Raw genomic sequence first — 22010 nt, 5'->3', positions numbered from 1 at the left:
CCTTCCCTGCTGTCATGCTATTAGAGTCTTCTTTTTTTACAGAAATTGGACCAACTCTGTGTTCTTTGCTGGCCCATATTTCTACTATTCAGTGATGTGTTACGAAGATGTGTTTAAGTCAGTTTATGCAACTCTTCAATATCATTTTAAAAGGTTAAATATACGATCATATGAAGGCATTACAATTTATTCCAACAGTTCCCTTTTGCACATTTAATAATTTCCATTGATTTGCCACGGAGAACATTCTCATGCCATGGCTAAATCCTTTTGTACGGCCATCCTTAATTATTCCCTGAAGATAAACTTTTAAATAAAGTTGGTAGATGGGTCTCATTTCTTAAAAAGTTGTTTTTTGATTGTTTCTATGTAACACTGTAGTTTTATATGTACTTGCAAATAGCTATAGTACCAGTAAAAAATGTGATAAAATTAAACTCTTTCACATATGCCAAAAATGCTTTGATTTAGCGCTTCATTAAGTGCATGATTGTATCTTTTGATTTACCTTTCTATCTTTACAATTTTTAGCCGAGATACTTAGAGGTCACCTAGTAACTTAAGGTTTTCTTTTTTTAATAATCTCCATCTTTCTAAATTTGGTGAGTCACAGTAAGTTATTTTTGGGTTGTTGAAAGCTGTGGCTCTGTTCTAAATTTGAGCCCAGAAATCATACTACTTACAAAATAGGCTTTGTCTTCCAACATCAGAGTGTCTGGTAGAAGGTGACTATTCTTGGAATTTAAAAAATCTAAACAGGACAAGACAAGAATCTGGAAAATATTTCTGTTTCTGATAATATGACTGAGTAGGTAGACATGCTGGATAGTCCTTGCAAAGACATACTTGAACTTGCCAAAAAAAAAAAAAAATCCAGAATCTCCAAGAATGAAGATGAAGTGAAAATCAGAAGGGCTACTGCAAGAATGGAGAAGCAGCCCCAGTTATCAAGGGACGTGTGCGTGTGTTCAATAAAAAGTACGACGTAAAAAAAGTTGAGAAAAATAATATAATTGCCCTACATATACACATGATCAACAATTTTTCAATCATGGCATGGACAGTTTTTTTGTTTTTGTTGTTTTTTGTTTCTTTGTTTTTTTTTTTTTTTTTTTTTTTTTTTTTTTTTTTTTTTTTTTTTGAGCGAGAAAAGCTTTTAATCACCTGGGTGCAGGTGGGCTGAGTCCGAAAAGAGAGTCAGCAAAGGGTGGTGGATTATCATTAGTTCTTATAGGTTTTGGGATAGGCAGTGAAGTTAAGAGCAATGTTTTGCGGGCAGGGGTGGATCTCACAAAGTAAGTTCTCAAGGGTGGGGAGAATTACAAAGAACCTTCATAAGGGTGGGGGAGATTACAAAGTACCTTCTTTTTTTTTTTTTTTTTGTATTTTTTTTTTATTAATTTTTTTGCATACAAAAACAATAAACATTTTCTAAAAATACATACAAACAAAAAGATGCGTATCAAACATATTAGGAAGGTTGCACATGGGAAGTCGGGGAATAGAAATGGGGGCGGGAGTTAAAATAAATGAGAGAGGGACTTTATATGGATCAGTGATAATAACTCAATCCTCTATTTGACAAAGAAGAGGGAGAAGGAAGAGGAAGAAAAAGAAAGTGGGATAAAGGATCAGAAAGGGAGGAAAATAGAAAAAATTAGAGTATGACTCCAGGGTAGACCTGTTTTGTTGTCATTGAGTTGGTTGGTTGGTTTGTCTGTTGTATACTTCATGTTTCGCCAAGTTGGCCAGACTGGTCTCGAACTCCTAGCCCGAAGTGATCAACCCGCCTCGCCCCCCAGAGTGCCGGGACCACAGGCGTGAGCCACCACGTCCAGCCCCCACATTGCTTCTGGCCTCCGTGGTAGACCTCCCTGACGGAGCGGCCAGGCAGAGGAGCTCCTCACTTCTACCTAGACACGGGGCAGCCGGGCAGAGGGGCTCCTCACTTCCCAGACGGGGCGGCCAGGCAGAGACGCTCCTCACTTCTTCCCAGACGATAGGTGGCCGGGCAGAGGCGCTCCTCACTTCCCAGACGATGGGTGGTCGGGCAGAGGTGCTCCCCACTTCCCAGACGATGGGTGGCCGGGCAGAGGCGCTCCTCACTTCCCAGACGGTGGTGGCCGGGCAGAGGCGCTCCTCACTTCCCAGACGGTGGGTGGCCGGGCAGAGGCGCTCCTCACTTCCCAGACGGTGGGTGGCCGGGCAGAGGCGCTCCTCACTTCCCAGACGGTGGGTGGCCGGGCAGAGGCGCTCCTCACTTCCCAGACGGTGGGTGGCCGGGCAGAGGCGCTCCTCACTTCCCAGACGGTGGGTGGCCGGGCAGAGGCGCTCCTCACTTCTTCCCGGACGGGGCGGCCGGGCAGAGGCGCTCCTCACTTCTTCCCGGACGGGGCGGCCGGGCAGAGGCGCTCCTCACTTCTTCCCGGACGGGGCGGCCGGGCAGAGGCGCTCCTCACTTCTTCCCGGACGGGGCGCCCGGGCAGAGGCGCTCCTCACTTCTTCCCGGACGGGGCGCCCGGGCAGAGGCGCTCCTCACTTCTTCCCGGACGGGGCGGCCGGGCAGAGGCGCTCCTCACTTCTTCCCGGACGGGGCGGCCGGGCAGAGGCGCTCCTCACTTCTTCCCGGACGGGGCGGCCGGGCAGAGGCGCTCCTCACTTCTTCCCGGACGGGGCGGCCGGGCAGAGGCGCTCCTCACTTCTTCCCGGACGGGGCGGCCGGGCAGAGGCGCTCCTCACTTCTTCCCGGACGGGGCGGCCGGGCAGAGGCGCTCCTCACTTCTTCCCGGACGGGGCGGCCGGGCAGAGGCGCTCCTCACTTCTTCCCGGACGGGGCGGCCGGGCAGAGGCGCTCCTCACTTCTTCCCGGACGGGGCGGCCGGGCAGAGGCGCTCCTCACTTCTTCCCGGACGGGGCGGCCGGGCAGAGGCGCTCCTCACTTCTTCCCGGACGGGGCGGCCGGGCAGAGGCGCTCCTCACTTCTTCCCGGACGGGGCGGCCGGGCAGAGGCGCTCCTCACTTCTTCCCGGACGGGGCGGCCGGGCAGAGGCGCTCCTCACTTCTTCCCGGACGGGGCGGCCGGGCAGAGGCGCTGCTCACTTCCCAGACGGGGCGGCCGGGCAGAGGCGCTCCTCACTTCCCAGACGGGGCGGCCGGGCAGAGGCGCTCCTCACTTCCCAGACGGGGCGGCCGGGCAGAGGGGCTCCTCACTTCCCAGACGGTGGGTGGCCGGGCAGAGGCGCTCCTCACTTCCCAGACGATGGGTGGCCGGGCAGAGGCGCTCCTCACTTCTTCCCGGATGGAGCGGCCGGGCAGAGGCGCTCCTCACTTCTTCCCGGATGGGGCGCCCGGGCAGAGGCGCTCCTCACTTCTTCCCGGACGGGGCGGCCGGGCAGAGGCGCTCCTCACTTCCCAGATGGGGCGGCCGGGTAGAGGCGCTCCTCACTTCTTCCCGGACGGGGGCGGCCGGGCAGAGGCGCTCCTCACTTCTTCCCGGACGGGGCGGCCGGGCAGAGGCGCTTCTCACTTCCTCCCGGACGGGGCGGCCGGGCAGAGGCGCTCCTCACCTCCCAGACGATGGGAGGCCGGGCAGAGGCGCTCCTCACTTCCCAGACGGTGGGTGGCCGGGCAGAGGCGCTCCTCACTTCCCAGATGGGGCGGCCGGGCAGAGGCGCTCCTCACTTCCCAGACGGGGTGGCCGGGCAGAGGCGCTCCTCACTTCCCAGACGGTGGGTGGCCGGGCAGAGGCGCTCCTCACTTCCCAGACGGTGGGTGGCCGGGCAGAGGCGCTCCTCACTTCCCAGACGGGGCGGCCGGGCAGAGGCGCTCCTCACTTCCCAGACGGTGGGTGGCCGGGCAGAGGCGCTCCTCACTTCCCAGACGGGGCGGCCAGGCAGAGGTGCTCCTCACCTCCCAGACGGGGCGGCCGGGCAGAGGCGCTCCCCACCTTCCAGATGGGGCGGCGGCCGGGCAGGGGCTGCAATCCCAGCACCCTGGCAGACCAAGGCAGGCGGCCGGGGGGTAGAGGCTGCCGCGAGGCCAGACCACGCCACCGCACTCCAGCCCGGGCAACACCGAGCACTGGGTGAGCGAGACTCCGTCTGTAGTCGCAGTACCTCGGGAGGCTAAGGCGGGCAGAGCACTCGGCGTCAGGAGCTGGCGACCAGCGTGGCCAAGATGGCGAACGCGTGCCTGCATCCAAAGGAGAAAAGGCAGGCAGCGGTGGCGCGCGCCGGCAGACCCAGGCAGTTTGCGGCGCGGGCAGCAGCAAGCCGAGTAGATTGTAGCCTGGGCCAGAGAGGGAAAGAAGAAAGAAAGAAAGAAAGAAAGAAAGAAAGAAAGAAGGAAGGAAGGAAGGAAGGAAGGAAGGAAGGTTGTTTCTTTGTTTTTAAAGGTAGGATTTCGCTGTGGTTGCCCAGGCTGGAGTGCAGTGGCATGATCTTGGCTCACTGCAACTTCTGCCCCCCGGGTTCAAGTGATTCTCCTGCCTCAGCCTCCCGAGTAGCTGGGATTACAGGCACCCGGCACCACATCTGGCTAACTGTTGTATTTTTAGTAGAGATGGTGTTTCACCACGTTGGCCAGGCTGGTCTTGAACTCCTGACCTCAGGTGATCCACCTACCTCGGTCTCCCAAAGTGCTGGGATTACAGGCATGAGCCACCACACCTGGCCACATCCTGTTTTGTTCCATTTGTATTCCCACTTGATTTATATACATTCCTTCTTCCTCTGAATTATTTTGAAGTAAAACCTATACATCATATCATTTTTTAATTACCTTATATGTATCTGTAGAAGACAAGGAATTTTCAAAAATAAATATATTCACAATGCCATTAAATACCAAAAAATTAATATTCTGAAAATAGCCACAAATCCAGAGTTCACAGTTTCTTGACTTTCTCATAGGTGATTTTTCTTCTAGGTTTTCTATTTAATCAGATAACTGTTTGCTCATATTTACATTCGTTACTGAACAATGTCTAAACTTTTTTTTTTTTTTTTTTGAGACGGAGTCTCGCTCTGTCGCCCAGGCTGGAGTGCAGTGGCGCGCTCTTGGCTCACTGCAAGCTCCGCCTCCCGGGTTCACGCCATTCTCCTGCCTCAGCCTACAGAGTAGCTGGGACTACAGGCGCCCGCCACCGTGCCTGGCCAACTTTTTGTATTTTTAGTAGAGACGGGGTTTCACTGTGGTCTCGATCTCCTGACCCCGTGATCCGCCCGCCTCAGCCTCCCAAAGTGCTGGGATTACAGGCGTGAGCCACCGCGCCCAGTTTACAATGTCTAAACTTAAACTGACATAAAACGCAGATGATCTTCTGACCAAATGCTTAGTGTAAGAAAAAACTTCAAACCGCAAGAGGAGTCCCTCCGAATATAGAAAGGACCAGTATTTTAAGAGGTATGTTAACTAAAATGTGGCAATGTAAGGAGCAGGGCAGGAAGAACCTTTAAGTCCTCAACTTTCTTTCCTTTTTTTTTTTTTTTTTTTGAGATGGAGTCTCGCTCTGTTGCCCAGGCTGGAGTGCAGTGGCGCGATCTTGGCTCACTGCAAGCTCCGCCTCCTGGGTTCGCCATTCTCCTGCCTCAGCCTCTCGGAGTAGCTGGGACTACAGGCGCCCGCCACCACGCCCAGCTAATTTTTTTTTGTATTTTTAGTAGAGACAGGGTTTCACCGTGGTCTCGATTTCCTGACCTCGTGATCTGCCCGCCTCGGCCTCCCAAAGTGCTGGGATTACAAGCGTGAGCCACCGCGCCCAGCCAACTTTCAAGTCAATTTCCTAGTCAGTTTCAGGGGTCCTTCCACAACAACCTCCCACATGTTTTCTCTACGATGGAGGTAACAATAGTAGCTATTTAAGAGCAGGAAAAGGGTTAGAGCAGTGCTACAAGAGGGTCGTGGCTGTATAAAGTTTAGCTATTTGTATATTGTAACAGACCAACTTTTTTTTTGGTCAATAATAGATTTCTTTTCGAAAAGTAGCAGCCTCCTGCCTGGGGACATCTGCAGTTCCACTAAGTGAACATCGGTGCCTGCTAACCTTTGCCTCTATTTTTCTCAATATATTGTGAAGCTGTTCCTGGATTTAGCAATTTTATACACTTTCTTTTTATTTTTCTTTCCTTTCCCTTTTCCTGAGACACAGTCCTGCTCTATTGCCCAGTTTGGACTGCAGCAGCGCCATCAGGGCTCACTGCCACCTCCACCCCGCCCCCCCGCCCCGCGGGCTCAAGCAATCCTCCTCCATCAGCCTTCAGAGCAGCTGGGACTACCTGCGGGGCCCACCAGGCCTGGCTAATCTTTGTGGTTTTTGTTTTGTTTTTCCGTTAAGGGACTGGGTTTCAGGCCAGGCGCAGTGACTCAGGCCTGCAATCGCAGCAGCCCTGGAGGCTGAGGCCGGCGGATCACTCCAGGTGAGGAGCTGGAGACCAGCCCGGCCAACATGCAGAAACCCCATCTCAACCAAAATAAATAAATAAATAAATAAGTAGCTGGGCATGGTGGCTCATGCCCGCAATCCCAGCCACTCAGGAGGCTGAAGCAGGAGAATCACCCAAACCCGGGAGGCGGAGGCACGGGGAGCCGAGACCGCGCCACTGCACTCCAGCCTGGGCAAGAAGAGGGAAACTCCGCATCAAAAACAAAACAGAAAAAAAAAAAAAACCAGGTTTCACCATGTTGCCCAGGCGGGTCTGGATCTCCTAGGCTCAAGCGATTCGCCGCGCTCATCCGTCCAAAGTCCTGGGATCAAAAGTGTGAGCCGTGACGCCAGGCCGATCTATTCCTGTCTGATTAAAAATTGGGCCAGGCGCGGAGGTTCACGCCTGCTATCCTAGCACCCCAGGAGGCCGAGGCGAGCAGATAACCTGAGGTCAGATTGAGGCTAGCCTGACCAACATGGAGAAACTCCATCTCTACCAAAAAAAAAAAAAAAAAAAAATACAAAATACAAAATTAGCAAGACATGGTGGCTCACGCCTGCAATCCCAGCCACTTGGGAGGCTGAGGCAGGAGAACCACCCAAACCTGGGAGGCCGAGGCTGTGGGGAGCCAAGACCCTGCCACTGCACTCTGGCTTGGGCAACAAGAGCGAAACTCCCTCTCAAAAAAAAAAAAAAACAGAGAGACTGGGTTTCACCATGTTGCCCAGGCCGGCCTGGAACTCACAGGCTCAAGCGATCCACCGTGCTCGGCCACCCGAAGTCCTGGGATCACAAGGGTGAGCCGCCACGCCAGGCCCATCTGTTCCTTTCTGATTAATAAATTGGGCCCGGCGCGGTGGCTCACTTCTGCAATCCCAGCACCCTGGGAGGCCGAGGCGGGCGGATCACCTGAGTTCGGGAGTTTCAGACCAGCCTGACCAACATGGAGAAACCCCGTCTCTACCAAAAAACAAAAAAAATAAAAAGCTGGGCATGGTGGCTCACGCCTGCAATCCCAGCACCCCGGGAGGCCGAAGCAGGCGGATAACCTGAGGTCAGGAGTTTGAGACTACCCTGACGAAGGGAGAAACCCCGTCTGTATAAAAAAAAACAAAATTAGCCGGGCATGACGGCTCATGCCTGCAATCTCAGCCACTTGGTAGGCTGAGGCAGGAGAACCACCCAAACCCCGGAGGCGGAGGCTGCAGGGAGCTGAGACCGCGCCACTGCACTCCAGCCTCCGCAACAAGAGCGAAACTCCGCCTCAAAACAACAACAACAACAAAAAAGCGAAACCGGGTTTCACCATGTTGCCCAGGCCCGTCTGGAACTCCTAGGCTCAAGTGATCCCCAGCGCTCCGCCATCCAAAGTCCTGGGATCACAAGCGTGAGCTGCCACGCCAGGCCCATCTATTCCTTTCTGATTAACCAATTGGGCCGGGCGCGGTGGCTCAATCCCAGCACCCTGGGAGGCCGAGGCAGGCGGATCACCTGAGGTCGGGAGTTTGAGACCAGCCTGACATGGAGAAACCCCGTCTGTACCAAAAAAAAAAAAAAACAGCTGGGAATGGTGGCTCACGCCTGCAATCCCAGCCGCTCCGGAGGCTGAGGCAGGAGAACGACCCAAACCCAAGAGGTGGAGGCCGCTGGGAGCTGAGACCATGCCACTGCATTCCCACCAGGCAACAAGAGTTAAACTGCCTCAAAAAAAAAAAAAAAAAAGAGAAAGACAGGGTTTCACCATGTTGCCCTGGCCTGTCTGGAACTCCTAGGCTCAAGGGATCCCCCACGCTATTCCTTTCTGATTTATAAATTGGGCCTTGGGTGCTGGCTCACGCCTGCAATCCCAGCACCTCCGGACGCGGAGGCGGGTGGATAACCTGAGGTCGGGAGTTTGAGACCAGCCTTATGAATATGGAGAAACCCCATCTCCAACAACAAAAACAAACAAAAAACAAAATGAGCTGAGCGTGGTGGCTCACGCGTGCAATCCCAGCCACTCGGGAGGCAGTGGCAGGAAAACCACCCAAACCCGGGAGGCGGAGGCCTGTTGAGCCAAGACCTCACCACTGCACTCCAGCCTGGGCAACAAGAGCGAATCTCCGCCTCAAAACAAACAAAAAGTGACCGGGTTTCCCCATGTCGCCCGGGCAAGTATGGAATTCCCAGGCTAAAGCGATCCGCCGTGCTCGGCCGTCGAAATTCCTGGGATCACAGGCGTGAGCCACCATTCCAGGCCGATCTATTCCTTTCTGATTAATAAACTGGGTAGGCGCGCTGGCTCACGTCTGCAGTTCCAGCACCCCCGGAGGCTGAGGAGGCGGGCGGATAACCTGAGATTGGGAGTTTGAGACCAGCCTGATGAACATGGAGAAACCCTGTCTGTACCAAAAAAAAAAAAGAGAGAGAGACCGGGTTTCACCATGTTTCCCAGGCCTGTGTGGAACTCCTAGGCTCAAGTGATCCCCTTGCTCGGCCGTCCGACGTCCTGGGATCACAAGCGTGAGCCACCACGCCAGGCCGATCTATTCCTTTCTGATTAATGAATTGGGCTTTGCGCGCTGGCTCACGCCTGCAATCCCAGCACCCCCGGAAGCCAAGGCGGGAGGATAACCTGAGGTCCTGAGTTTGAGACCAGCCTGACCAACAGGGAGAAACCCTGTGTGTACCAAAACAAAACAAAAGAAAAAAAATTAGCCAGGCATGGTGGCTCACACCTGCAATCCCAGCCACTAGGGAGGTTGAGGCAGAAGAACCACCCAAACCCAAGAGGCAGAGGCGGCGGGGAGCCGAGACTGCGCCACTGCACTCCAGCCTGGGCAACAAGAGCGAAACTCCGCCTCAAAAAAAAAAAAAAAAGAGAGACCGAGTTTCACCATGTTGCCCCGGCCTGTCTGGATCTCCTAGGCTCAAATGATCCCCAGTGCTCCGCCATCCAAAGTCCTTGGATCACAAGCGTGAGCCACCATGCCAGGCCGATCTATTCCTCTCTAATAAATTGGACCGGGTGCGGTGGCTCACACCTGCAATCCTGTAGTGGGATTTTTAAGGAATTAGATAGACTCATGGGGTTTACGAGGACATTTATTAATTATTTAGGTGCACCGGCCCAGTCTGATTGACATTTAACGGATTGAGTGCTGAACCAAGAGTTATCTTTCAAGCATTATGTGGGGCGAGGGGGCAGATCTGTGCAGGGGGAAGCATATTATAGAAGTGAGAAACAAAGATAGGTATTTAATTGAAACATACATTATATTATTTTTTACTATTTAAGGAAAAATATGTTTTGTGACTTGAGTTTATTTGTTTAGTGACCTTGCAGTTGCACAATTAGGGAATTAGTCGGGCATGGTGGCTCACACTGCAATCCCAGCCACTCGGGAGGCTGTGGCAGGAGAACCACCCAAACCCGGGAGACAGAGGTCCCGTGAGCCAAGACCTCGCCACTGCACTCCAGCCTGGGCAACAAGAGCAAATCTCCCCCTAAAAAAAAAAAAAAAAAATGTGACTGGGTTTCACCATGTTGTCCAGGCCAGTCTGGAACTCCTAGGCCCAAGCGACCTGGCGCTTGATGTCTTTAACCTGTGATTGAAAGCATATTAAGATCTTGGGTGTATCAACAGTCCAGAGGACAAGAAGGAAAATCCTGGGATGTGAAATACTCTGCAACAAGAAAAGCAATTGGAGAGGTGACTAAATTCACTGCAGCTGTTTTGCCCTCTTCTTTTTCCTCTCTCTCTCTCTCTCTATCTCTTTCCTGGAAGTCCCCTAGTAAGAAGTAAAAGAGATAATGGCTTTGGAGTGCATGTTTTTCCTGGAATTAGAAGGAATTTCCACAAAGGAGCCCTTCACAATGAAACCGCCCCACACCACTGCTTTTCACCTGAAGTAGGACAAGATCGGTGCCCCCACCATCATTCTCCATGTGACCCCAGGTGGGGATGGAGGGTGGACACTACTGATAAGCTCTTAGCAATTTCCCTATTTGTGGACTCTGAAGCTCCTTAGCTTGGCAACTGATGAATAAGTTTTCTTTTGTGGGATAAGAGTAGGTGACATTTTCCCCCTCAATTCCCATCCTGGGGCCAGGGAAGAGAGCCCAGGATCCCTTCTCTTGGCCTTCACACTGTGGGAAAGAGTACCTAGAGTTAAAAGCCTGATAAATGCCCTCGAACAGCTTTGAAAATCACAAGGTCAGGAGATCGAGGCCATCCTGGCTAACACGGTGAAACCCCGTCTCTACTAAAAAAATAAAAATAGAAAAAATTAGCAGGGCATGGTGGCAGGCGCCTGTAGTCCCAGCTACTGGGGAGGCTGAGGCAGGAGAATGTCGTGAACCTGGGAGGCGGAGCTTGCAGTGAGCCGAGATCGGGCCACTGCACTCCAGCCTGGGTGACGGAGCGAGACTCCTTCTCAGAAAAGCAATTATTGTGTACTTTATTTCAAAGATGAAATGTATGACTATACAGCAAAATAAAATTAGGATAAAAACCTGAAAATCAGGAAACAGGAGAAACAGTCTAAACATTTAGTTTTGTGGTCTTGCCTAATTATTTTTCTTATGGTCAATAAGAAATAATTTAAAATGGCCTTATTCTTGAGTACCTGGAGACTTCCTAAGAAGTTTTTAAGAAGAATTTTATGTTGAAGAATCATACCAAGAAATACTTCCAAGATATATCTGTGTTGCCATCCTAGTTACTATAAACCAGAGAAAAATGTTCTAATTACTCTTTTTAATGAATATGTACAAAAATGCTTCATTATAAATCTAGAATAAAGGAATATGTTTAGTAACTGATTTTTGCAAAAAGTCTGTTATTATTATTTTTCCCTAAAGCAGGGAGAGAACTGTAGCTTCATGATCTGAGATATCAGGTAAAGAAGTCCTCCCCTATTCTTTCTTAAGGAGTAAGCTCTTTATATTCCTCTCTCCAGTCTCTCAGAGATAGCATCAAATAACTCCCCTATGCTCTGTGCTCTGTTGGCTCCATCCTCGGGGGCCAGTGCTATTTCACATCTTACTCTTAAATCACTTTTAAGAAATAGACATAGCTTCCACCAAAGAGGAGCCCTCCCGACAGACCTTTAATAACACCAAAGGGGTTCCATGTGTGCGCCCTTAAGCGAACATAAACAAATGAAACGAATCTATAGATTGATAATGAAGCCAGCTTTTATAAGTGACACATGAATATCAGTCATACTAGACACACTCCTGCCAAGTACTGTAACAAATCTCTTCATTTTCACCACATACATGAAAAGTGCTAGCACATTATACATATTCAGTTGTGGTTAGTTAACTCTATCATTAAGATCATTATAACCTGTAGGAACTCACATTGCTACCCCAATCCTGTCTTTGAGGAGCAAACCCATATGGGAGTAAAAATGACTGGCTCCCCTCCCTGCCTTGACCCTGTCATTTGAGTCTACGTAATTATAAAACGAACAGGGTTTTAAGTTTTCAACCTATTCCCTGTCATGGTGGGTAGAACATCAATCACTACACCCCTATTTATAGAACAATCAGAACAGAGGAAAAGACACGATCTTGAATTCCAGCCATACATTAATTGTGTGCCTTTAGGAAAATCACGTAAGCCTGTTAACATTCATTTTATTCCACTGAATAATAATACATGAAAGCGCTTTATATACTTGAACGAACTATGCTCATTTACAGGATTCTGCCCATGACACTGCATCCGTAAAATTGAGAAACCAACAAAGTGAGGGCAGAATGAAAAAAAAAAACTTTCAGAATGTTCTTCCTTTCCTCAATGCCATGTAGTTTGTGCAGTCAGCTGATTGGCTGAAAATAGTCAGTTTTGATGACTGATGCTTCCTGCCTATGTTTAGTTGGTTTAGGAAGCTCATTAGGGATGCTATCTTGGAGATGGGTCTGGTGGGTAGAATATCTGATGACTCTAAGGTAAATGTACTTCTTTCAGCTGGTAAATTAATTTCTCAATAGACTCAATTTGCTTTTTACTAACTGTCTGGCAATATCCCATATTTGCAATAGCCTTTCAAACACTTGCAATAAAATCTGGCTCACACATACAACCTGTTAGCGCTGAAAGAGAAACATTCATCACATTCAAAATTCTCCAAACATGAGAGCAACTGAATGTGCTTTAAGACAGTATACATAGTGATACATCTCTATTTTCCCCTTCCTCTCACAATCATTTACACAGATATATGAGAAGTAAATATGTGTTTAGAAAGTATTAATCATCATAGATGTACCTCCAGTCATCGATTCAAATGTAATCATGGTAAAATATGCACTTGTACAATTTTATACTATCAATGAGTATAGGTAGGTGAAAATTAGTGTTGCCAGAAAAAATCCAAACCAGAAAACTGAAAGTATAGAAAAAGTATACATTATGTCATTGATAAACCATTTGAAAATAACATATCATGTATAGAATAAAAAATTCCATGAATACATACATGCAAATTATACATATATGTGAATTTAATTTTGTTAAAAGGTAACTGGCATCTGCAATTTCCTGGAGTCTAAGTGAAACCCATAAAGAAATGTGTATGAAATGGGAAAGCAACAAAGCTCATAACATTTTAAAATTAGAAATCAGATTCAAAACCGATCATGATCTCTTCTAAATTTATCTCTATAACATTTCAGTTGAGACATAAAACACTTTATATAACATGCCTCACTATTTTATTTACAGCATGAATTCCCTTTCCCCAATGCCCAAACCATGTTCCCATCTACACCCCACCCCACCCAACTCTCACCTCTTCCATTAGCATTATTACAAACATATTTTACAAATCTTATACCAAGCTTTTCCACTATGTCTCTTTTTTTTTTGTATTTTTAGTAGAGACTGGGTTTCCCTGTGTTAGTCAGGATTGTCTCCATCTCCTGACTTCGTGATCCGCCTGCCTCGGCCTCCCAAAGTGCTGGGATCACAGGCGTGAGCCACCGAGTCTGGCCTAGAAGGTTTATTTATGCACTTACTCTGTGGCTTTCCAATCCCTTCATGGTTTGACCAGAGAATTGGTACCAATGTTCTATGATCAAGTAGGAAAAAAAGAGGTGCTATAACCAATTATTCTATAAACAGTTATAGTATGAATAGTTCTGTAATCAGAACAATACATTTTAGCTTTTTCAGAACAAATAAAGACATTGAAAATTTCTTCCTTTCCTATATTTAGTTTCTGTGGGTACACAATAGGTGTATATATTTATGGGGTATATGGGATATTTTGGCACAAGCATGCAATAGGTAATAATCACATCATGGAAAATTGGGTCTACATCCCCTCAAGCATTTATCCTTTGTGTTACAAACAATCCAATTAAACTCTTAGTTATTTTAAAATATACAATTGAACGATTGACTCTAGTCCCACTGCTCAGCTATCAAATGCTATAATAGGTCTTATTCATTTTTTTTTTTTGAGACACAGTCTCACTCTGTCGCCCAGGCTGGAGTGCGGTGGCGTGATCTCGGCTCATTGCAAGCTCCGCCTCCCGGGTTCATGCCATTTTCCTGCCTCAGCCTCCCAAGTAGTTGGGACTACAGGGGCCTGCCACCACACCCAGCTAATTTATTTTTGTATTTTTAGTGGAGACGGAGTTTCACCCTGTTAGCCAGGATGGTCTCAATCTCCTGACCTTGTGATCTGCCCGCCTCAGCCTCCCAAAGTGTTGGGATTACAGGTGTGAGCCACCACGCCTGGCCTGTCTTATTCATTCTTTCTAGTTTTTTTTTTTTTTTTGAACCCGTTAACCATTTCCACTTCCTCTCCTCTTCCTCCTCCCCAAACTACCCTTCCTGGCCTCTAGTAACTATCCTTCCGTTCTCTATTTCCATGAGTTCCATTGTTTTGATTTTTAAAAGATACTGAACATTTCAACCAAGAAAGGCAAAAATAAGCAAGTACTCCCTCATCCAATTACACTAGAGATTAAATTCATTTTTAATAACTGAAATATTTCTATTGCTTATTTTCACTTTTAAAATATATATGTGAAATCTAACCCTCAAATTTATACTGTTGATAGACATATTTTCAACATTTGTTTAAAAAATAGGAGTTTAGTTTCTAGACCTAACATATGATGGTTAAAATTAGAATTCGGCACTTTCAAGTCACATTTGATTTTTTTAATTCTCTAAGATGTTAACTTTTATTTTACCTGGAAATGTGAATAAATGTATTAAATAGCAATCTCATTGCATATACCAATTGATGGTAATTAAATTGAAGCATCTCTTACTATTTTTAAAAGATCCTCATTTGAATTTTTTTTTTTTTTTTTGAGAAGGAGTCTCACTCTGTCGCCCAGGCTGGAGTGTAGTGGCGCGATCTCGGCTCACTGCCAGCTCCTCCTCCCGGGTTCATGCCATTCTCCTGCCTCAGCCTCCCAGGTAGCTGGGAATACAGTTCCCAGGCTAATTTTTTTTTTTTTTTTTTTTTTGTATGTTTAGTAGAGACAATGTTTCACCGTGTTAGCCAGGATGGTCGCCATCTCCTGACCTCGTGATCCGCCCGCCTCAGCCTCCCAAAAGTGCTGGGATTACAAGCGTGAGCCACTGTGTCTGGTCTGTCTTATTCATTCTAATTTTTTTTTTTTTTGTACCCATTAACCATTTCCACTTCCTCTCCTCTTCCCCCTCCCCAAACCACCCTTCCTGGCCTCTAGTAACTATCCTTCCATTCTCTATTTCCATGAGTTCCATTGTTTTGATTTTTAAAAGATACTGTACGTTTCAACCAAGAAGGGCAAAAACAAGCAAGTACTCTCTCATCCAATCACACTAGAAATTAAATTCATTTTAAAAAAACAACTGAAATATTTCAATTGCTTATTTTCACTTTTAAAAAAATATGTGAAATCTAACCCTCAAATTTATACTGTCAGTAGACATGTTTTCAACATTTGTTTAAAAAATAGGAGTTTAGTTTCTAGACTGAACATATGATGGTTAAAATGAGAATTCGGCACTTTCAAGTCACATTTGATTTTTTTCTATTCCCTAAGATGTTAACTATTTTATGTTGCCTGGAAATGTGAATAAATGTATTAAATAGCAATCTCATTGCATATACCAATTGATGGTAATTAAATTGAAGCATCTCTGTTACTATTTTTTAAAGATACTCATTTCAATTTTTTTTTTTTTTTTCAGGAGTCTCGCTCTGTCGCCCAGGCTGGAGTGCAGTGGCGCGATCTCAGCTCACTGCCAGCTCCGCCTCCCGGGTTCACGCCATTCTCCTGCCTCAGCCTCCCGAGTACCTGGGACTACAGGCGCCCACCACTACGCCTAATTTTTTTGTATTTTTAGTAGAGACGAGGTTTCACCGTGTTAGCCAGGATGGTCTTGATCTCTTGACCTCGTGAACCGCCCACTTCAGCCTCCCAAAGTGCTGGGATTACAAGCGTGAGCCACCGTGCCCAGACTTATTTAAATTTTTTAATCCTGTTTTCAAACTTTATAGTCTAAATTTTGGAAAATGTCACGGTAAAATTTGATAAAGACAATAGCTAATAGATGTTGATAGACTTTATCTTCTGTACAGGTGAGTTTTAACATGCTTTTCTAACTAGCTCCTAGTAACCATGGAATGAAACCAAAGAACAGGTACAACTTCAAATTTCATTGGCTTTTCAGCTCTTAAGAGAATAGTCATATCTAAGCACTGAAATTTTGTTTAATCTACCTTAAAATATCTGTAAAATGTGTACTTTCCCACTAGCCATTACAACCATGGCAATCTACATTCAAACATGCATATAAAATTAGTCATCTTTTCCTGACATTATGGAGATATGGAAAATTAGTCCTAATGCCTATTTTATAAGAAGCATTGTACTTTCTTACTGTGAAAAAATAGTGAAGTTCTAAATGGAAATGTGAATGAGAAGCAAAATTGGCGATGTTCTCTAATAATATTAAATTAATATGTAGAATCAAATCCTTGATTAATGCAACCAAAAAAGTTACTGCCAGGACATAAGAAATAGAAAGCAGGATGGTTTCTCATGATATAGGTGTCAAATTTCATGGTATTTCAAAATGCCTTAACTCTGATAACATCAGTTCTGCTACTTCTAGATCTCTGATGCTGGCATGACCTATACCTTAAATGTTATGATTTTCTTGGTCATTCAGTCTAGTACTGAGTTTTCAATTTTAGTTTTTTTATGTATTATGTATTGAGGGAAATTTTATATAAATGCATAGATTTTAGATATATAATTCAATGACAAATATATATAAATTCATGTAGCCAAAACCTAAATCAGGATATACAATATTTCTACTTGCTAGAAAGTTCCCTTTGTCCACTTTCAGTCATTTCCCAGCTCCAATAGGCAGCGTGCTTTCTGAAGTCTATATCCATGTATTAATTTTGTTTGTTCTTGGACTTCGTATGTTTTGTGTCTCACTATTATTGTTTAATATATATTCTTGAGATCCTTTCATGTTGCATGTATTGGTATCTCATTATTTTCATTGTTAAATTCCATTGTGTAGTTCATTGTTTTCGTTGCTAAGTAGTATTCCATTGTGTAGATATACACATTTTTTTAAAATCTGGGATTTTTGGATGAATATTTGACTTTTTTCAAAGTTTCAGCTACTTTCAGTAATACTGCTATAAACAGGTATGTAAAAGCCTTTTGTGGCCATTCAATTATCTTGTGTAAACGCCTAGGAGTGTAATTGATAAATGATGAAATATTTTTAAGTTTAACTTTGTAAGAAACTGGATTAGTTTTCAAAAGTGTGCATTTCATTGTAGTCTTCCGTCAGCAAATTATGAGAGGTTGAGTTGTTCACTATATGTTCATCAACACTTAGTGTTGTCATTTTTGTGCATTCCACAATTAGTAACTCTTTGTGGTTTTAATTTGTATTTACACACAATTAAAGATGTAAGGTGTATTTTCATGTGCATCTTGGCCATTTGTATATCTTTTTTTTGAAGCATCTGTTCAAGTTAGACATTAGGATATCTTTTTCTTATTGATGTGTAGGATTTCTTTATGTAGTCAAGCTCTTTTTCAGGTATATATTTTTGAATATCTTATTCTAGTTTGTAGCTTGCCCTTTTATTTTCTTAATATTTATAATTCCTTTTCATTTATAGAGAAATCTTGTTAATATAAATTTTTGTTCTCTATGTCCTAAGAAACATTTTTTTCTTAAAGATGGGGCAGATTTTCTCCCGTGCTTTATATCAGAATCTTCATAGCTTTAGACTATACACCTAAATCTATTATATACCTGAAATTAATTTATGTGTTATGATGTAGGGCTTAAGGTTTTTCTTTTTTTTTTGACTTATGAAGTGGTTCCATCATTTATTAGAAAGATTTTTCTTTCCAATTTGAATTGCCTTGGTGCCTTTGTTTACACTGAATGATCAAATATGTATTTGTACATTTCTATTCTTCTCTACTAGTGTATTCATTTTCCCTTACACCAATGTTACTTTGTCTTGTTCAGGATAGCTTTTGACAAGTATTCAACCAGGAATAATAATTTCTCCCAATTCATGCTTCTTTATGGTTTTTATCTTTCTATTATAAGTCTTATGCATTTCTATATAAATTTTAAAAAACAATCTATCAGTTTTTTCCAAATAGCAGATGGGATTTTGATTGAAATTTAATCTAATAACCAAATTGAAAATTGGCATCTTAACATGATTGAGTCTTCTAATTTATGAACATGGGTTTAGGTCGTATATAATTTTTCTCAGAAATGCTTAGTAGTTTTCAGGGTAGTTTTTATTGTATACATTTTATTATGTTTTAATGTTAGCAAGTATAATTTTAAAAGAAATATAATTTATTTTCACATATTGGTTTATGTCTCGTTTTATAAATTTCTTATGATTTTATATATAAGTGATTGTGTTGTCTGTGCATAAAGATTTCTATGGCTGTTTTTGTTCTTCCAAATTTTGTATTTCATTCTTTTTCGTTGCTTTTTATTAATGGCTCAAACCTCAGTACAACGTTAAATAAAAGTTACGGGGGCATACATACTTGCCTCGTTCCCAATGTTAGGAAGAACACATTCAATATATAGTCATTAAGTATGACATTTGATGTATGATTATGTAGATGCTCCTCTCTAACATAAAAAAAAGGTTTGCCTCTATTCTTAGTCTACTTTGATTTTTTTTTTTTTTGAGACAGAGTCTCCCTCTGTCGCCCAGGCTGGAGTGCAGTGGCACAATCTCAGCTCACTGCAAGCTCCGCCTCCCGGGTTCATGCCATTCTCCTGCCTCAGCCTCTCCGAGTAGCTGGGACTACAGGCGCCCGCCACCACGCCCAGCTAATTTTTTGTACTTTTAGTAGAGACGGGGTTTCACCATATTAGCCAGGATGGTCTTGATCTCCTGACCTCGTGATCCACCCGCCTCGGCCTCCCAAAGTGCTGAGATTACAGGCGTGGGCTGCTCTTGCTTTTCTAGTTCTTTAAGATGTATCCGCGTCTCGGGCCCCGCAGAGCCAGGGCGGCTCCTGCCAGTAACCTGCGTGTGGGCCCGGCCAGTCGCGCCCCCAGTCCATCTCGCCGTTCACTGCCCTGAAGCCGGCGCGGACATGGGGCGCGGGCCGGCGCTGCTCTGGGGCATTGGAGCCGCGCGCCGCTGGGAGGAGTTGCTGCCGGGACTGGGGTCTGGGCGGCTCCCGGGGCGGCGGGGGCCTCGCGCGGCTCCTGGGGTCGTGGGCTCGGGCTCCTGGCTGCTGCAGGTGCGGGGCTCTTGCCTGGCCGGGCGCCCCTCCGCTCCCGCGCACTGGGTTCCCAGGGCGCTCCCACCGCCTCTGCCTGGGCGGGGGACGAGGCCTGGCGGCGCGGGCCGGCGGCGCCTCCGGGAACGACGGGCGGCTGCGACCCGCGGCGCCCGGACTCTCGGAAGCCCGGAAGCTCCTGGGGCTGGCGTACCCTGAGCGCCGGAGGCTGGCAGCTGCGGTTGGATTTCTCGCGATGTCCACTGTTATCTCCATGTCTGCCCCTTTCTTCCTCGGGAAGATCATCGATGCCATTTATACCAACCCCACTGTGGACTACAGCGACAACCTGACCCGCCTCTGCCTTGGTCTCAGTGGCATGTTTCTGTGTGGTGCTGCCACCAGTGCCATTCGTGCCTACCTCATGCAAACTTCAGGTCAGCGCGTTGTGAAGAGGCTGAGAACTTCATTATTCTCCTCCATTCTGGAGCAGGAGGTTGCTTTCTCTGACAAGACTCGCACAGGGGAATTGATTAACCGCCTCTCATCAGACACTGCACTCCTGGGGCGCTGAGTGACTGAAAACCTCTCAGATGGGCTCTGGGCCGGGGCCGGGCTTCTGTAGGCATCAGTATGATGTGTTTTGTCTCACCTAATCTGGCCACCTTTGTTTTGAGCGTGGTGCCTCCAGTGTCAATCATTGATTTAATTTATGGACGAGATCTGCCGAAACTGACCAAAGTCACCCAGGATTCGCTGGCACAAGCCACTCAGCCGAGGAACGTATTGGAAATGTAAGAACTGTTCGAGGTTTGGGGAAAGAAATGACTGAAATAGGGAAATATGCCAGCAAAGTGGACCATGTGATGCAGTTAGCAAAGAAAGAGGCATTGGCTCAGGCTGGCTTCTTTGGAGCAACTAGGCTGTCCGGAAACCTGATTGTGCTTTCTGTCCTGTACAAAAGGGGGCTGCTGATGGGCAGTGCCCACATGACCATGGGTGAACTCTCTTCCTTCCTAATGTATGCTTTCTGGGTTGGAATAAGCATTGGAGTTCTGAGGTCTTTCTACTTGGAGCTGATGAAAGGACTGGGTGCCGGTGGGTGCCTCTGGGAGCTCCTGGAGAGAGAGCCCAAGCTGCCTTTTAAGGAGGGGGGAGGGTCATCTTAAATGAGAAAAGCTTTCAGGGTGCTTTGAAGTTTAAGAACGTGCATTTTGGCGATCCCGCTCTCCCAGAGGCGCCCACACTTCAGGATTTCAGCTTTTCCATTCCATCAGGATCTATCACGGCACTGGTTGGCCCAAGTGGTTCTGGCAAATCAACAGTGCTTTCGCTCCTGTTGAGGTTGTAGGACCCTGCTTCTGGAACTATCAGTCTTGATGGCCATGACATCCGTCAGCTAAACCCAGTGTGGCTGAGATCCAAGATTGGGACAGTGAGTCAGGAACCCACCTGGTAAACAACATGAGAGACTTTAATGCAAAACAGTGTTGCAGAAAAAAAAAAAAAACCTCAGAGACTGTATGAAATACGTAAACCATATATCAAGTTATTTGAAATATACCTATTTTTTCCAAAGTGTGTAAAATATTGCTTTGAAATGTACCTGTTCTCAAGATCTTTTTATTCAGAGTTCTAATAATTGTAACTTTTTAAATGTCTATAGCACTGAAGTTATTTTCAGGTTTTGTATTTTCTTTTATTGTGGAATATTTTAATTAATATAGCATGGCACCTCATTTTCTTTTGCCTGCTGTTAAAGATTGAAGCTATTGTCAAATGACAACTTTAAAAAGGGAAGTATCAATAAAAAGCCTGATTATTTTAGGCCAGTTTACCAATCACTGTGTAATTCTTCTGGTAGTATTCTACCTACTTTAAGTCTAATTTTACTAGATAGAGTAATGGAAAATGAAAATTTAACCCTTTATTCCGATAATCTCATGAAGCAAAGCTAACTAACATCAGCTGGAAAGCAGAGAACATTTATATTGCCCGTCTCCTGTGTCTTCAAAGGTGTGAGAGTTGAGGAATACGTGCTCCTATGGGAACTGTGTTTGAATATGTGCGGTTTTCAACATTTTGGCACATGAAAACCTGACAAGTTTTTAAAAGGGCAGAAGCTTAATTTTTGAACAGGAAAACCTATTTTTTAAATTCACATGTGTGTATGAGTACTTCTGGGAAGCAAGGGATGAACTACTAGGTATTATTAAGAATGAATGATTTTTGCATATAAGTTATTTGAAGGCATGTATTTTGAAAAAATATCTGTTACAAATTTATAATTTCAAAACAAATTGAATCATGATACTTTTGGAATTTCATTAATAAGGCTAAAATCTGAGGAATATAACTAATTTTCAGCCTTAAGACATTTAAGTTTGGAAGTCCTTGCTATTTAACAGAATAACAAACCTTCGGAATGTATCACTCTCCTGAAAAGAAGATATTAATAAGCCCTTTTTTATTTATGGTTATAGTTGTATTTATCGTCTCAAAATTCCTAAAGCAGTGCTGACAACGATTGAATTTGCCATATTTTGTATTCAGTGCTGTTAATGTGCTGTTGCCTCAAGAAAAAGTGCTTTTTCTCCATTGATGAGGCTAGACCCTAAGAGGTAATTAAGTCAATGTAAATCAAATGGAAGTTTTGCCACGAAATAAGCATTTATTAGTTCCCTGATTAGACTGGAAGAAGAAACCGCTATTTCATGACAAGCATGAAATATATTTTTTTTTTTTTTTTTTTTGAGACGGAGTCTTGCTCTTTCACCCAGGCTGGAGTGCAGTGGAGCGATCTCGGCTCACTGCAGGCTCCGCCCCCTGGGGTT

General features: G+C 45.6%; 1 pseudogene; it reads left to right on the top strand.

Moving 5' to 3' along the window:
* The first annotated feature begins 926 nt into the window (after positions 1-926).
* Positions 927-21017, top strand: LOC129481568 (ATP-binding cassette sub-family B member 10, mitochondrial-like; annotated as a pseudogene).
* Positions 21018-22010: the final 993 nt, after the last annotated feature.

This window comes from Symphalangus syndactylus, chromosome 5, assembly GCF_028878055.3.
Source record: "Symphalangus syndactylus isolate Jambi chromosome 5, NHGRI_mSymSyn1-v2.1_pri, whole genome shotgun sequence".
Lineage (NCBI taxonomy): Eukaryota > Metazoa > Chordata > Mammalia > Primates > Hylobatidae > Symphalangus > Symphalangus syndactylus.
The sequence above is the reverse complement of the archived record's forward strand: the minus strand, read 5'-3'. Positions and strand labels throughout refer to the sequence as shown.